Here is a 16,739-nt window from a genome sequence, read left to right as displayed (position 1 = left end):
ACCCTCCGAGGTTCATTCACTGCCTCGCTAGATTTTCAGGCTAGGGACACCCTCTGGGGTGTACTGAGCCTTACTCTACCTTTTCCTAACTCCTTCAGAACAAAGTTAAGTTCGTTAACCAACCAAGGTCGGGCGAGGGAGGGTCACGTGTGCACTGAAGGCACCCAGTGACTGGACATGAACTCCACCCTGAGATTTTTTTTCTTCTGTTTTGGTCCTCTGCCTTGCCATTCTGGCCCTAGGCAAATGATCACTTGCCAGCATCTACACCCAGGGCCCCCATCAGTTCCTCAGTGAGTGTTGCTGCGTTCTATCCAGAATGTAGCAAGAGCTGCTACATTCAGCAAAGAGAAAAGATGTCCACCTGCACCTTACACGGTGGTTGGTGGGGGCTGAGGATACATTGCTGGATTCATGCAACAAATTTAATGAGTAAGACTTAGTAGCCTTTGTGAAATTCTAAGTGTTTTCTTCTTTAGGATTGTATCCTGGGAGGGCCCTTCACATTCTACAGACATTCAATTTACTCATTTGCACTATGATTAATTTTGATTAAATTATAGGATTAATTATGATTAAAGTGCCCATTACGCTAAGTTTCCAACCCTTAGGGGTTGTTACCACAGTTTAATCCACCGTACACAAGAATATTTGCAGAACCTGAGTGGCAAAATAAACGGTTAATTCCCCCCCCCCAAGAAATGGGTGTTTAAAAGAACACATAGTGACATGTACCAGATGACAGATGGTAATGAGAAATCCAAGAGGCAGATTAGCCTTAAAATTACTCAGTTTTAAAAGAGAACTGAAAATGTTGAGTTTTCCTCTGTTTCAATTGGGTGGAGGACTGGGACAGGAGAACTGTCCCTCACCCACTGATAGTAAGGCGTGGAAAGGTTAGCAAGAGGTTGAAAGTAAATTTACTCATCTTCACCAAGGGAAGGTGTTCAGATTGGGAGAATGAGAACATCTGTAAAAATCTTTGACTTTTCTCTTCACCAAAGCTTCCCCATTTGTCAAGCATTGTTTTCTGTCCACAATTCTCTTCCTTTGCAGCCATCTTTATGTATTCTTTATCTCTGAACCATCTTACGCACTCCCCTTACTTTGTTCTTAAATCTGCATGCTCATCTAACAGACTATGGGCCATTCTCTCTCTCTCTCTCTCTCTCTCTCTCTCTCTCTCTCTCTCTAATTTTAAAATTATATTTGTGTGTGTGTGTGTCCACATGTACAGAGGTCAGAGGACAGCCTGAGGGAATTGGTTCTCCTCTCTCAACTTGTATGTCTTAGGGACTAGGGATTGAACTCAGGATGTTAGGATCAGCTCTGGGCAGGGACCCGCACTGAGCCATCTCACTGGTCCTGGGCCAAGAAACTAAACCTTCTTGCCCTCTGTCATTTCATTACTCATCTAGCAAAAAAAAAAAAATCTCTGCTTTTGGCTTTCTCTGGACCCACAGACATTACTGCAAGAGGTTTCCATAAACAGCACATTGCTCGGATGATCTCTGGAATCCCATACTTAGCATGCCAATTGCAAATCTCAAGGCACCAGGACTATTTCAAAGTCTCTGCTGTTCTCCAACCAGGGTTACCTCTGCACCCCTTTCCCAACAGTGTCCTTACTTCCCACTTTTGTGTGTGTGTGTCAGAAGAAGCCATGTTGTACCTCTTCATTTTCCACCAGCAACACAAGTGCATCCACTCACTTGTGTACTAATGTGCGTTGTGGCAAATGCATAATTTCTGTTATGTTTTTACTTTAAAGTTTGAAGCAAATAAGATAGCCCTGGGCTCACTTGGGGAGAAGGGTATAGCTGAGCAGAAAATACATAACTTATGTTGTTTCTTTCCAAACACCTTAAGCCCAGTAGTGGAGACATTCAAAAAATTCTTCTCCTCTACCTGTCCCCTTTGGATTTTCTTTCCTACACCGACTCTGATGATATGGGAGAGGAGCCTGGGATCACAGCTCAGTTGCTAGACTGTTTGCCTCCTATGCATGATCCACTGGGTTCCTCCACTTACAGCACTTGGAAGAGAGGGTGTGAGAGGGGCAGGAAGCATTATTGGACTAGGGGATTTACAGGAAGCAACAGATGACAGATACTAGGTAGGAGTGGCAAGGGCCATACTCAAGTTACCTTTCTTTTTTAAAAATATATTTTATTGATTTATTCATATTACATCTCAATGGTTATCCCATCCCTTGTATCCTCCCATTCCTCCCTCCCTCCCATTTTCCCCCTACTCCCCTCCCCTATGACTGTGACTGAGGGTGACCTTCTCCCCCTGTATATGCTCATAGGGTATCAAGTCTCACAAGCTACCCTTCTTGAATGTAGTGAGCACCAAACAAACTTAATAAAAACAAAGATGAAGTTTGGCATCCTCCCAACCCATCTAGGGTCTAGTTCCAAAGACCACATCCAGGACCTTGGCTGAAAACCCCACAACAGCTTTGGCAGGAGTTTAGGTACACACTCTTTAGGTACATCGTGGGCTTATCATAGCCTGTCAGTATAGAAAGCAGAGATGATAGCCACGAGAAATGGCGTTGGAGGACCTGATTTGGAGATGGCCTGGAATCCTCCTCACTCAAGAATAGTTCTCATAGTAAAGGAAGCAGCCGTGAAAGCTACCAACAGAGAAAAGTAATCTGTAGTCCTAGCCAGCTGTAACACCTGAGAACCGTAACGGCCAGCAAGGCAAGATATTCTAAAGAAGCAATAGTTACACTTGTATCCTGGAGCCTCTGCCTCAAAATAGTCACTTCTAGAAAAGAAAAAGCCAAAATATGGACAAACAGAGGGAGATAAGGAGTAGGAGGTGAATCTGGAGGGTATTGCCAAGGAAGAGGAAGTGGTGAATATGAGCATCTAATCGAGATGTGTTGGATAAGATTCCCTTATATTTTGGGTTGTGAGCCTAGCCTTTAACGGCCGAGTCATCTCTCCAGCCCAAGATTCTCAAAGAATTAATAAGAATATTATATTGTTTAAAACATAAGAAGAGACTGCGGCCAGTGAAGCAGTAGGCTAACTGCAGATCTTCACTTCTTTCTTCATTTCTCCAAGTCCAATCTTCCAGTCTCATCCCCAGCTCTGTAGCAGACCATGTGCTGCTTCCTCCATTCCCAAGAACTAACCTGATCCTGGTGGAATACCCTGCTTTACTGCTTCTTGTGGAACCCCTCACACTCACCCAATAAAGACAAGACCAGCCATCAGCACCTAGAATTATACATTTCCCAAACCCAGATGTCTAGACACCAGCATAAAAACACAATCAATAACAGCCAGGAAAATGTGTCTCCACTGGGGCCCATGAACCCTATCTGACCAGGCCTTGAATATTGCAACATAGCTGAAGCACAAGACAAAGGCCCTAACAGAGTTATAATGAATATGATAGAGGTCCACAAAGAGAAAAATGAACAAACTCCTTAAAGAAATATGTGAAAACACAGTGTATGGATACTACCAAAAATGTTAGAGACCTAAGAGTGGAAATAGAACCAATAAAGAAAATCCAAATCAATAAAGAAAACTGAGCAAACTCTGGAAATGGAAAATTTAGGAGCTCAAACAGGAACCTCATAGGCAAGGCAAGTCTCGCCAACAGAATACAAGACATGGAAGAGTGAAACTCAGGCACTGAAGACATGATAGGAAAACATGTATGCCTTGATCAAAGAAAATGCTAAACCTCAAAAAATTCTGCCACAAAATATCCAGGAACTCTGGCACACTATGAAAAAAACCAAATCTAAGAATAATAGGAATACAGGAAGGAGAAGAAATCCAGGTCAAAGATGCAGAAAATATATTTAACAAAAACATAAAAGAAATTTCCCCTAACCTAAAGAAGTGGTTGCCAGCTGGGCTTGTGGCACAGACCTATAATCCTAGCACTTGGGGAAACAGGCAGGTGGATCTGTGAGTTCGAGGCCAGCCTGATCTACAAAGTGAGTCCAGGACAGCCAAGGCTGCACCAGAGAAACCCTGTTTTGAAACAAAGAAGTGGTTGCCTATCAAGATGCAAGAAGCATACAGAATACCAAATAGACTAGACCAGAAAAGAAAGTCCCTTGAGCACATAATAATCAGAACACTAAATGTACATAGCAAGGGAAGAATATTAAAAGCTTCAGGAGAAAAAGACCAAGTAACATAAAGGCATATCTATTAGAATTACACTTGATTTCTCAATGGAGACTCCAAAAGTCAGAGGGCCTGGATGGATGTTCTGCAGACTCTAAGAGGTCACAGATGCCAGCCCCAACTACTATACCCAGCAAAACTTTCCATCATACTAGATGGAGAAAATAGGACATTCCACAATAAAATAAAATTTAAACAATATTTATCTAAAATACAGCCCCACAGAAGGCCTTAGAATGTAAACTTTAACCTGAAGAAGCTAACCACACCCAAGAAAACACAAGAAATAAATTATCCCAGACCAGCAAATCAGGAAGACACACACACACACACACACACACACCTCACAACAACAAAATAACAGACATAAAAAGATACTGAACAGCCAGGCGTGGTGGCACACACATTTAATCCCAGAACTTGGGAGGCAGAGGCAGGCAGATCTCTGTGAGTTTGAGGCCAGTAGCAGCCTGGCCTACAAAGAGAGTTCAGGACAGCTATGGCTACACAAAGAAACACTGTCTTGAAAAAACAAAACAAACCCAAAATCCAAAGATATAAAACAAAAAAAAGCCACTGAACATTGATCTCTCTCAAACATCAAAGGTCTCAATTCTCCAATAAAAAGGCACAGACTAACAGAATAGACACAAAAAGAGGATCAGTTATTTTGCCTTGTCCAGGACATATGCCTTACTATCAAACATACATATCACACTAGTCCAAGGGATACATTCCATAAAAAACTTTACTTACCAGGAAAGTGGGTCAGAGGAGAGGATGTCCTATTGAGACTTTAGGTGAGAGTAGCATGGAAGAATGGGGAAATAGAAGGATCCAGAGTGTCCTGGAAACTTACAAGAACTTTATGACAGGCAGATCTGGGTCCTGGGGTCCTCCTCAAACTAAGGCACCAGCCAAGGAGAATATAGGCAGTAAACTTCGAACCCCTACCCAGACCTAGCCGACGAACAGGATATTCTCCACCAGTGAGTGGAGAGTGAGATCTGACTCTCACATGAACTCTGGTGCCCCTTTTCTGACCATATCCCCTGGATGGGGAGGCCTGGCAGCACTCAGAGGAAGGATAGCAAGTTACCAAGAAGAGACTCGATACTCTAAGAGCATACATAGGGGGTGGAAGTCTCCCTCAATCACAGACATAGGGGAGGGGAGAAGGGGGGAAGTGGGAGGGAGAGAGGAATAGGAGGATACAAGGGAAGGGCTAACTATCGAGATGTAATATGAATAAATTAATAAAAAAGAGAAAGATATTCCAAGCAAAGGACCTCAGAAGCAAGCTGATGTAGCCATTTTAATATCTGACAAAATAGAGTTCAAACCAAAACTAATCAGAAAAGATAGGGAAGGGTAATATACATTCATTAAAGGAGAATTCCACCAAGGGGACATCACAACTCTTAACATCCATGCTCCAACCACAAGCACACTGAAGTTCATAAAGAAACACCATCACAGCTTAACTCACACTTTCACTTTCACACATGGATAGTGGGAGTCTTGAATACCCCACTCTTGTGAGTAAAAAGGTCACTTAGGAAAAAATGCTAAACAGAGAAATGCTGGAACTAAGTGAAGTTATCAAAGGGACCTAACCCATATTTACAGAACATCTCACCCAAATACAATAGAATATACTCTCATGGAACTTTTTCCAATGTTGACTTCCGATTACCCCACAAAGTAGAAACAGAAGGAACATTGGCCAATTTGTTTTGTGAAGCCATAGTTACACTGGTAATAAAACCACATAAAGACCTAAAAGAAGAAGGAGAATTACAGAATAATTTCCCTTATAACCATAGCCAGAGCAGGTGAGAGTAGCCAACCAATATCTGATTTGACTTAGGGCTCACTTCATATGATGGAGCCCATACCCAAAATTGCTTGGGTGACCTAGAGCCTAAGACTAGGTAGCCCAGTGACCTAGGAAAAACCAAATACTACTTGTCTTAAAAAAAAAAGTAGCAATAAGGTAACGCCTAATGACAGTCTCCTATACTCATAAATCAGTGCCTTGCTCAGACATCATAAGAGAGGCTTCCTCCTACAGCAGATGGGAACAAATACAGAATCTTACAGCCAGTCCACATATAGAGAGTGAGAGACCTTGGAGTACTCATCCCTAAAAGGTTATGTTTCCATGAAGTCCCTTCCCTTAGGGATCAGGGGATCCTGTGGAAGAGGAGGCAGAAAGAGTGTAAGAGCCAGAAGGGGTGGAGGATACAAAGGAAACAAGGCTCTCTAAATGACCAGGAGCAAAGTTCATGTGAATTCAGAGACTGAGTCAGCATGCACAGGACCTGTGCAGGTCTACACCAAGTCCTCAGTGTTTATATTATGGCTTCTAGTTTAGTGTTTTTATGGTATTCCTGAGTGTTCACATGAATGGGTCTCTGTTTTTTATACCGTTTCTTGGACTCTTTTCCTTCTGTTTGTTTTGCCTAATTCTGATGTCTTATACTTTTGCCTTATTTTATTTTATTCTTATCCTTTTGAAGCCTGTTTATCTCCTAGTGAGAGTCATGGGCATGGATCTGGGTGGGAGATGAGGTAGGGAGAAACTAGTAGGAGTAGAGGGAGAGGAAACTCTAACCAGGATATATAATGTAAGAAAAGAAAATCTATTTTCAATAAAAGGAAAAAAAATAAGATATACTAGGTTATATGTGAACCCTACACTTTTTACATAAGAGATGTGAGTATCTGCAGATTTGAGTGTTCATTGGTGGTTTTATACCTAATCCACATGTAGATGTCAAAAGACAACTATACTCATGGTTTGGTAGTCTCAAAATTGTTGTGATGCCAGTACTCTGCAAGTTTATCTATAGATTCTATACAATGGCATTTTAGATTCTACAAGGATTTTTGTAGAGATAAAATGACAGTGGCTCTAAAAGCTACCCAGACAAGCAAATGGATCAGAATATTGAAATTTTAAAATAAAAACAATGGACTGTAGAGATTACTTCCCAGTTAAGAACACACACCACTCGTTCTTAGTTCCTGAGTTTTGTTCCCAGCACCCACATTGGGCATCTCACAACTGCCTGTAACTCTAGCTACAGTGGATCTGATACCCTCTCCAAGACTCAGAGAACATGCACTCGTGTGCACATACCCCTTCCACGCAGCACAGACACATAGTTAAAAATAAAATAAATCTTTTTCAAAGTAGAAGAACAAAGTTAGAAGACTCTGTAATCTTCTAAGATTCCCCTGGAGCTGGAGTGACAGACTGTTGTTAAGCCAGTGATGTGGGTTCCGGGAATCAAACTCAGGTTCTTGGCAAGCACCGTAGCAGCTCTTAATCACTAAGCCATTGCTCTAGCACTGTGATGGCTAGTTTTAAATGTCAATGTAGAATCACCTAAACAGGGAGTTTCAATTGAGAATTATCTATATCAGACAGGGCAAGACTTTTGATTGCTTTAGTTGAAGTGGGAAGACCCACCCCCAAAGATGGGCATGGAAGAATTATGGTTATTCATTTTTTTTTTGCTCACATGACCTTCCTCTTGGAAGTTGATGTCCCCTTTTGCTGCTGCTGCTGATTCCTTCACTGATAACAGAATCAGAATTTCCAGGTTGGTTCCTTTAGAGATCCCTGACTAATCCAACACTTAATACTTGATTTTGAGACTTACTAAAAAGTTTTAGTAGGAAACTGGTGAAAAGGTTGACTCATAGATCAATGTCACAGGATGGATGCCAGAATTAAACTCAGTCTTTTAGTTTTTTAAAAATTTATTTTTACTTATTCACTTTACATCCTCATTGTAGCCCCCTCTTGCCTCTCCTCCCAGTGTTCCCATCTTCCCTCCCTCTTATCCCTATCCCCCCACCCCTCAGAAGAAGGGACCCCCAACAACCTACCCCAGCATATCAAGTGACATCAGGACTGAGCACCCTCTTCCACTGAGGCCAGGCAAGGCAAGAACTGCTAGGGGGTCATGATCAAAAACCAGGCCACAGACTCCATTTCAGAGACAGCCTCTGCTCCTCTCACTAGGGGACCCACATGAAGACTAAGCTTGCCTGTTGGCTACATATGTGTAGGGGACCAGATCCAGTCCATGTATGATCCTTTGTTGGTGCTTCGGTCTCCATAAGCTCCACAAAGCTCCCCGAGCTCCACCTACTGTTTGGCTGTGAGTCTCAGCATCTGTTTCTATCCATTGCTGGGTGGAGCCTCTCAGAGGACAACTCTGCTAGGCTCTCACTTGTGAGCCTAGCAGAGTATCATAGCAGAGTGTCAAGGGTTAGCTGTGTCCCATGGGGCAGGTCTCAGGTTAAGCCAGGCATTGGTTGAACGTTCCCTCAATCTCTGCTCTATATTTATCCCTGAAAATCTTGTAGACGGTAACTTTTGGGACAAAGTTTTTGTGGGTGACTTAGTGTACCTCCACTAGAAGTCCTGTCTGGCTAAGAGGTGGCTTCTTCAATTTCCATGAACTGTGTTACTAGGAGTCTTAGATAGGTCACTCCTATTTCCTTCCAAGAGCCTACCCCATCACAGGTCCTCATCTTGTCTCAGAGATGCCCTGACCCTCAGTTTCTCTTCCATTTTCTTTTATTTTTTTATTTTTATTTTTTTTATTTTTTTTATTTTTTGGTTTTTTGAGACAGGGTGTCTCTGTGTTAGCCTTGGCTGTCCTGGACTCACTTTGTAGACCAGGCTGGCCTCGAACTCACAGCGATCCGCCCGCCTCTATTTTCAAGTCCTCTGGTCTCTTGCCCCCACGCTACCCACATCTGATTCCCATACTCATTTCCCTCCCCACTCCCTCTTCTACTCTGTTCCTTCTGTTCATCTTCTGCTGTTTATTCTACTTCCCCTTCTGAGTGAGAATCATAAGTTTTCCCTTCGGTCCTCCTTGTTACTTAGCTTCTCTGGGTCTGTGAATTGTAGTATCATCCTTTACTATAAGGCTAATATCCACTTATAAGTGAGTATATACCATCCATGTCTTTCTGGGTCTGGGTTACCTCACTCAGGATTCTAGTTCCATCCATTTGCATACAAATGTCATGATTTCCTTGTTTTTAATGGTTAAGTAGTATTCCATTGTGTAAATGTACCACAGTTTCTTTATCCATTCTTCAGTTAAGGGACATCTGGGTTGTTCTGAGCTTCTGGCTATTATGATTAAAGCTGCTATGAACATAGTTGTACAAATGCCCTTGTATGGTGGAGCGTCTTTAAGGTATATGCTCAGGAGTGGTATAGCTGGGTCTTGAGGTAACATTATGCCCAATTTTCTGAGAAAGTGCCAGACTGATTTTCAAAGCAGTTGTACAAATTTGTACTCCCACCAACAATGGAGGAGTGTTCCCTTCTTCTACATGTGCTCTTGCCAGCATGGGCTGTCACTTGAGTTTTTGATCTTAGCCATTCTGATGGATGTAAGATGGAATCTCAGAGTGGTTTTGATTTGCGTTTCCCTGATGACTAAGGACATTGAGCTTTTTGGCCATTTGAGATTCCTCTGTTGAGAATTCTCTGTTTAGCTTTGTACCTCATTTTTAATTGGGTTGTTTGGTTGGTTGGTATTTAATTTCTTGATTTCTTTATATATTTTACATATTAGCCCTTTGTCAGATGTAAGATTGGCGGAGACTTTTTTTCCCAATCTGTAGGCTGCCCTTTTGTTCTGTTGACTGTGTTCTTTGCCTTACAGAAGCTTTTCCTTTTCATGAGGTCTCATTTATTAATTGTTGACCTTAAAACCTGGGCTGTTGGTGTTCTGTTCAGGAAGTTGTCTCCTGTGCAAATGAGTTGAAGGCTGATCTCTACTTTCTCTTCTAATAGATTTAGTATTTCTGATTTTATGTTGAGGTCTTTGATCCACTTCAACTTGAGATTTGTGCAAGGTGATAAATATGGATCTCTTTGCATTTTTCTACATGTGGACATGTTTTCATTTTTCTATTGTATGGTTTTTGCTGCTTTGACAAAAATCAAGTGTCCATAGGAATGTGGCTTTATTACTGGGTCTTTGATTTGATTCCATTTATCCATCAGTCTATTTCTATGCCAGTACCATACAGTTTTTATTAGTATTGCTCTGTAGTACAGCTTGAAGTCAAGGATGGTGATACCTCCAGAAGTTCTTTTATTGTACAGGATTATTTTAGCTATTCTGGGCTTTTTCTTTTTTCCATATGAAGACAAGAACTGTTCTTTCAAGGTCTTTGAAGAATTTTGTTGTCATTTTGATGGGAATTTCATTGAATCTGTAGATTGCTTTTGGTAATAGGGCCATTTTTACTATGCTAACCCTACCAATCCGTGAGCATAGGAGATCTTTCCATCTTCTGATTTCTTTTTTCAGAGACTTGAAGTTCTTGTCATACAGGTCTTTGACTTCCTTGGTTAGAATTATGGCAAGATACTTTATATTATTTGTGGCTATTGTGAAGGGGTGTTGTTTCCCTAATTTCTTTCTCATCTCATTTGTCATTTGTACACTGGAGAGCTCCTGATTTTTTAAAGCCATTTTGCTAAAGGCATTTATCAGCTGTAGGAGTTCTCTAGTAGAGTTTTGGGGGTCAATTATAGAGTTTAAGGGTCAATCATAGCATCTGTGAATAGCGATACTTTGAATTTTCTTTTCCAATTTGTAAACCCTTGATCTTCTTTAGTTGTCTTATTGCTCTAGCTAGAACTTCAAATACTATACTGAAGAGATAAGGAGCAAGTGCACAGCTTTGTCTTGTGTCTGATTTTGGTTGAATTGATTTAAATTTCTCTTCATTTAATTTGATGTTGGCTATTGGTATTGCCTTTATTATGTTTAGATATGGGCCTTGTATCCCTGATTTCCCCAAGATTTTTTTTTTTAACACAGTGTGTTGTATTTTTGCCAAAGGCTTTTTCTGCATCTAATGTGATGATCGTGTGCTTTTTAAACTTTCATTTTGTTTATATGGTGAATTATGTTGATAGAGTTGTGTATTTTAAACCATCCCTACATTCCTGGTACGAAGCCTACTTGATCATGGTGCATGATGCATTTGATGTGTTCTTGGATTCAGTTGCAAGTATTTCATTGAGTATTTTTGCATTAATGTACATAAGGGAACTTGGTCTGGAATTCTCTTTATTGAATTGCTATGAGGTATAGTTATCAGGGTGACTATGGTCTCACAGAATGAATTTGCTAATGTTCTTTCTATTTCTATTTTGTGGAATAGTTTGAGTAGTGTTGGTATTAGCTCTTCTTTGCAACTCTGGTAGAATTCTGAGCTGAAACCATCTGGCCTTGAGCTTTTTTTTTTGTTTGGGAGATTTTTAATGCTTATATTTCCTTAGGGGTTACAAGACTATTTAACTTGCTTACCAGATTTTGATTTAATGTTGGTAAGTATAATCTATCAAGAAAATTCTCCATTTCATTTAGATTTTGTGGAGTACAGGCTTTTGAAGTAAGGCCTAATGATACTTTGGATTTCCTCAGTGTCTCTTATTATGTCTCCCTTTTCATTTCTGATTTTATTGATTTGAATACTGTCTCTCTGCCTTTTAGTTAGTTTGGCTAAGGATTTGTTGATCTTGTTGATTTTATCAAAGAACCAGCTCTTGGTTTTGTTGAGTCTATGTATTGTTCTCTTTGATTATAATTTGTTGATTTCAGCCATGAGTTTGATTATTTCCTACCTTCTACTCCTCTTGGGTGTGTTTGCTCCTTTTTTTCTAGTGCTTTTAGGTGTGCTGTTGCTAGTATGAGATCTCTCCAGTTTCTTTGTGAAGGCAATTAGTGATATTAACTTGCCTCTTAGAACAGCCTTCATTGTGTTCCATAAGTTTGTGTATGTTGTGCCTTCATTGTCATTGAATTTTAGGAAATCTTTAATTTCTTTCTTTCTTCCCTGATCCAGTGGTCATTAAGTATAGAATTTTTCATTTTCCATGAGTATGTAGACTTTTTGTTATTTCTGTTATTGTTGAAGTCTAGCTTTGATTAATATTGATCTGATAAAATACAAAGGATTATATCAACTTTTTTGGTATCCGTTGAGGCTTGCTTTGTGGCCAACTATGTGGTCGATTTTGAAGAATGTTCTGTGAGGTGCTGAGAAGAAAGTGTATTCTTTTATGTTTGGGTGGGATGTCCTGTAGACATCAATTAGGTCTATTTGATCCATGAGATCTGTTAGTTTCATTACTTCTTTGTTTAGTCTTTGTCTGGATGACCAGTCATTGGTGAGAGTTGGGTGTTAAAGTCTCCCACTATTAATGTGTGGGGGGATCAAGGTGTGATTTAAGCTTTACTAATGTTCCTTTTACAAATGCATATACTCTTGTATTTTAGGCATAGATATTAAAAATTGATATGTCATCATGGTGGATTTTTCTTTTGATGAGAGTTAAATGCCCTTCCCCATTTCTTTTGATTAATTTTGGTTGAAAGTCTATTTTTATTAGACATTAGAATGGCTACTTCACCTTGCTTCTTGGGTCAGTTTTCTTGGGAAAAATGTCCAGCCCTTTACTCTGAGGTAATGTCTATTCTTGATGTTCAAATGTGTTTCTTGTATGCAGCAGAATGATGGGCCCTGTTTTGACATCCATTCTGTTAGCCTTTTATTGTGGAGAGACCAATGACTGTTAATTCATCTTATTTTGATGTTGTTGCTGGTAGAGTGTTTGTGTATGGTGTGTGTGTGTGTGCTTTCAACTTCTTTTGGTTTTGCTGATGTGGGGTTATTTATTTCTTGTGTTTTCCTGAGTGTATTTGGCCTCCTTGGGCTGGAGTTTCACTTTTAGTACCTGCTGTAGGGCTGTATTTGTGGATAGGTATTGTTTTTGTTTTCTCCATCTATGGTTGTTAAAATTTTTTGCTGGATACAGTAGTCTGTATTGACATCTGTGGTCCCTTAGTGTCTGTAAGATATCTGCCCAGGCCCTTCTTGCTTTAGAGTCTCTGTTGAGAAGTCAGGTGTAATTTGATCGGTTTGCCTTTATATGCTATTTGGCCTTTTCCCCTTGCTGTTTTTAATAGTTTTTCTTTGTTCTGTACATTTAGTGTTTTGATTATTATGTGGGAGGAGGAATTGCTTTTTTGGTCTAATCTGTTCGGTGTTCTGTATGCCTCTTGTATGCTTAAAGGCATCTTTTTACATGGCGAAATTTTTTCTCTGATTTTGTTGAAAATATTTTTTGGTCCTTGAAGCTGGGAATCTTTTCTCCTATTCCTATTATTTTTAGGTTTCGTCTTTTCATTGTGTCCTTGCTTTCTTGTATGTTTTGTGTCAGGAAATTTTCAGATTTAATGTTTTCTTGACAGATGTATCAATTTGTTCAATTGTATTTTCTATTCATGATATTTGCTTCTCTATCTCTTGTATTCTGCTGATGGTGCTTACCTTTGTAGTTCCTGTTCTCTTCTTCCCTATGTTTTCCTTCTCTAGAATTTCCTTAGTTTGTGTTTTCTTTATTATTTCAATTTTCATTTTCAGGTCTTGAACTGTTTTATTCATTCTCTTCACTTGTTTGAGTATATTTTCCTATATTTCTTTAAGGGATTTATTTATTTCCTTCTTAAAGGCCTCTATACTCTTCATAAGCATAGATTTAAGGTCATTTTCTTGTGTTTCATCTGCATTAGGGTATCCAGTGTTTGTTATAGTAGTATAACTAGGTTCTGGTGGTATCATATTGTTCTGGATTTTGTTAATTGTGTTCTTATCCCGTCCTTTAGCCATCTGGTTGTCTCTGACCTTGGCTGGTTGTTCCTGGTGCCAATTGGACTTCTCAGGCATGTGTCAGGAGTCCTGGTCCAGAGGCTAGCTATTCTTTGGGTATGGTGGATTGGGAAGTGGGCTGGAGACTGGATCTCAGCAAATACTCCTCGGCTTTCCTCTGCCTGCTGCATTCCAGTGGGAGCTACATGCAGGGTGTTGGTGTGGGAGTGTCTAACCTGTATGATCCTGAGAAAACCTAAGTAGAGCCATGAACTGGAAGTTAGAACCATGTGTACCTGGCATCTGGCTCACTGGGGAAGCATGGATGCCGGCCTTTTTGAGTTAGTAACACTGTCCTTTGCTTGTTCAGTAGTCACCATGTGAGCTAAGTTTTGCCATCTTGGAGTGAAAGCTTGTGAGATTCTGTTGTCTGGCAGATCTCCTCAGGGAGATGGGTAGACCTGTGGATCACAGGCTGGGACCATGTTTCTGGAACCCAGAAGCTGGGGAAGAGTCAGCCTGGAACAGATTGTTCCTGGAACCATCTTCAGATAGGTAGAAGGTGCCACGTGGCTAGAGGCTGGGACCATGTTCCTAGCACCCAGGATCCCTCCTCTCTCTGAGAAAGACAGACATTGGCATTTTGGAAACAAGAGTACAGCTACTTACTTGCTTTGCAGTCACTAAGTTTCAGCTACTCAGACACAGTGCACGTGGGGCTCGCCATCTTAGAGTCCTCCCTCAACCTCTTAATAATCTTCTTGCAAGTCAGGAATGGTATTACAGACCATTAATTCTGGATACTTGGGATGTTGAGGCAAGAGAATCTCAAGTTCAAGGCCTGCCTGTAATATGGAGTGAGCTCAAGGCCACATTTAATGGAGACCTTGTCCCAAAGCACAAGAATGAAAGAAGAGTTGGAACTCAATGGCAGAGCACTTGCCTAGGACAAGGATGTATAAGGCCTTAGGTTTAACTATACCATATACTATAGCTGTATGTAAAATTCATAGTTGTTAGAAGTATATCGATGTACCTGGGGTTAGGCAGGCAATAACATGTGATACTGCATTGGTTTCCTTTCCCATCACTGTAACAGAAGATCTGATAGAAGCAAATTAAAGGAAGAAGAATTTATTTGGGGTGCTGGGTTGAAGGATAAAGTCAATCATAGTGAGAAAATAATGGCAGTGAGAGCCCACAGTTGTGTCAGCGGAGTGTGAAGCAGCTGGTTATATTGAGTGGACAGTCAGGAAGCAGAGGAAACACAAGCAGAACCAGGGCCAGGTCTTAGGCCATAAAGCTGTTCCTTCAGTGACCTGCTTCCTTCAGTGAGGCTGTACCTTCTAAATGTCCCAAAAATTCCCAAGGGAGTGTCAGTAGCTAGATACCATGTATTCAAACACAAGAGCCTGTAGGAGATAATTCACATTTAAACCAAGCAGGCCTTGAAGGCACTATCCATGGAAGAACAAAAATGGCCTTGGAAATAGCTTGCAGTTTAGGTTTTCCATAGTTAGTCCATGATAATCATGGTGGGGGGCCAGACAAGTATGGCACCGGAGCAGTAGCTGAGAGCTTTACATCATGATCTACAGGCAGAAGGAGAGACATTAGACCTGGTGTGGAAATTTGAACCTTCAAAGCCCTGTGACACATCTCCTCTAACTAGTAGACACCTCCTAATCCTTCTCAGTTTCATTCACTAGTGACTAAGCACTCAAATATATGAGCCCACGGGAGCCATTTTTAACTAAACCACCATAGTTGGCTTAAAACACAAGTCCAAAAATATGTCTTGCTCCACCAAAATGTAATCTTAGAAAGCAAAATAGCTGTTCAGAGCTGTCTCAAGTCAAGGGGAGAGTCCTGGGTCCACGTCACTTAGCTATGAGGTGCAGGCTGACTCATAGAAGGGTGTAACTTTGGGTAAAGAAGCTCTTGTTGGACAAGCCAGTCCCAGAAGGAGCTGGCACCATTGCTAACATAGGGGAAATATTTCTCTTGTTCTAGAAGGAGAATCTGAACCACATTACCACACACCTCTTCAAAAGAGGACAGAAATGTTGAATTCCTTCTGAAATTCAATGGCAGACCATTTGTCAGGGCACTTTGGGTTTTCAAATAGAAACACAAATGAACAAATATTTTTTTTTGGCCAAAGAATGACTTGGCCTGGAATTTTATATATGTTTTTAAATAGTTCTACACAGTTTTCTTCCTTGTTGTAATACACTCAATTGATCTGGTTAGAAGGAAAACCTAAAGGATTAACAGAACTTACTTTGTTAAGTGTATTTCTTGCAAGCCTTTTCTTAGCAGAATAGTTACATGGCATAGGTCAGGACAGTTCTGTAATGCTTTCAGTTTCTCACATGCAAAAGATGTTGACTTCTACATGTGGGAAGTAGCAGACAGGTTCCCCAGCACTAGCCCAAGTGAGACAAGGATAATTCTGGTGATGTTGTTCAGGCAACATTGTGCATGAGGATTATAGAGATTTCATATCAAGGAAGAGGCATTACCATCTTTGCTCTTTAAACACTGTTCCATCCCTTGTGATCACCTTCCCACATCATAAGCTTCTCTGTTTTAGTCTTTCTTAATATCCACCTAATCTAAGATGCCATCACAGCCATGGACTTCTTATCTTGTTCTACTAATGCATCTGACACTTCCAACTCCCTTGACTTCTCTTGGTACATTATACTGTTCATTCTTTAATATTACTTCAAAACTTTATTCTCATATTTATAATTCTGCCTCAGCACCTACATTAGATTGAAGCCCATGAACCTCAAATTTATTTTAATTTCAAGCTAACTCTTGTACAATCATTGAAAACTAAGCTATCTGTTTTGA

This window comes from Acomys minous (assembly GCF_964271855.1).
Source record: "Acomys minous genome assembly, chromosome: 7".
NCBI classification, from domain to species: Eukaryota; Metazoa; Chordata; class Mammalia; order Rodentia; family Muridae; genus Acomys; species Acomys minous.
Note: the sequence above shows the minus strand (reverse complement) of the source record.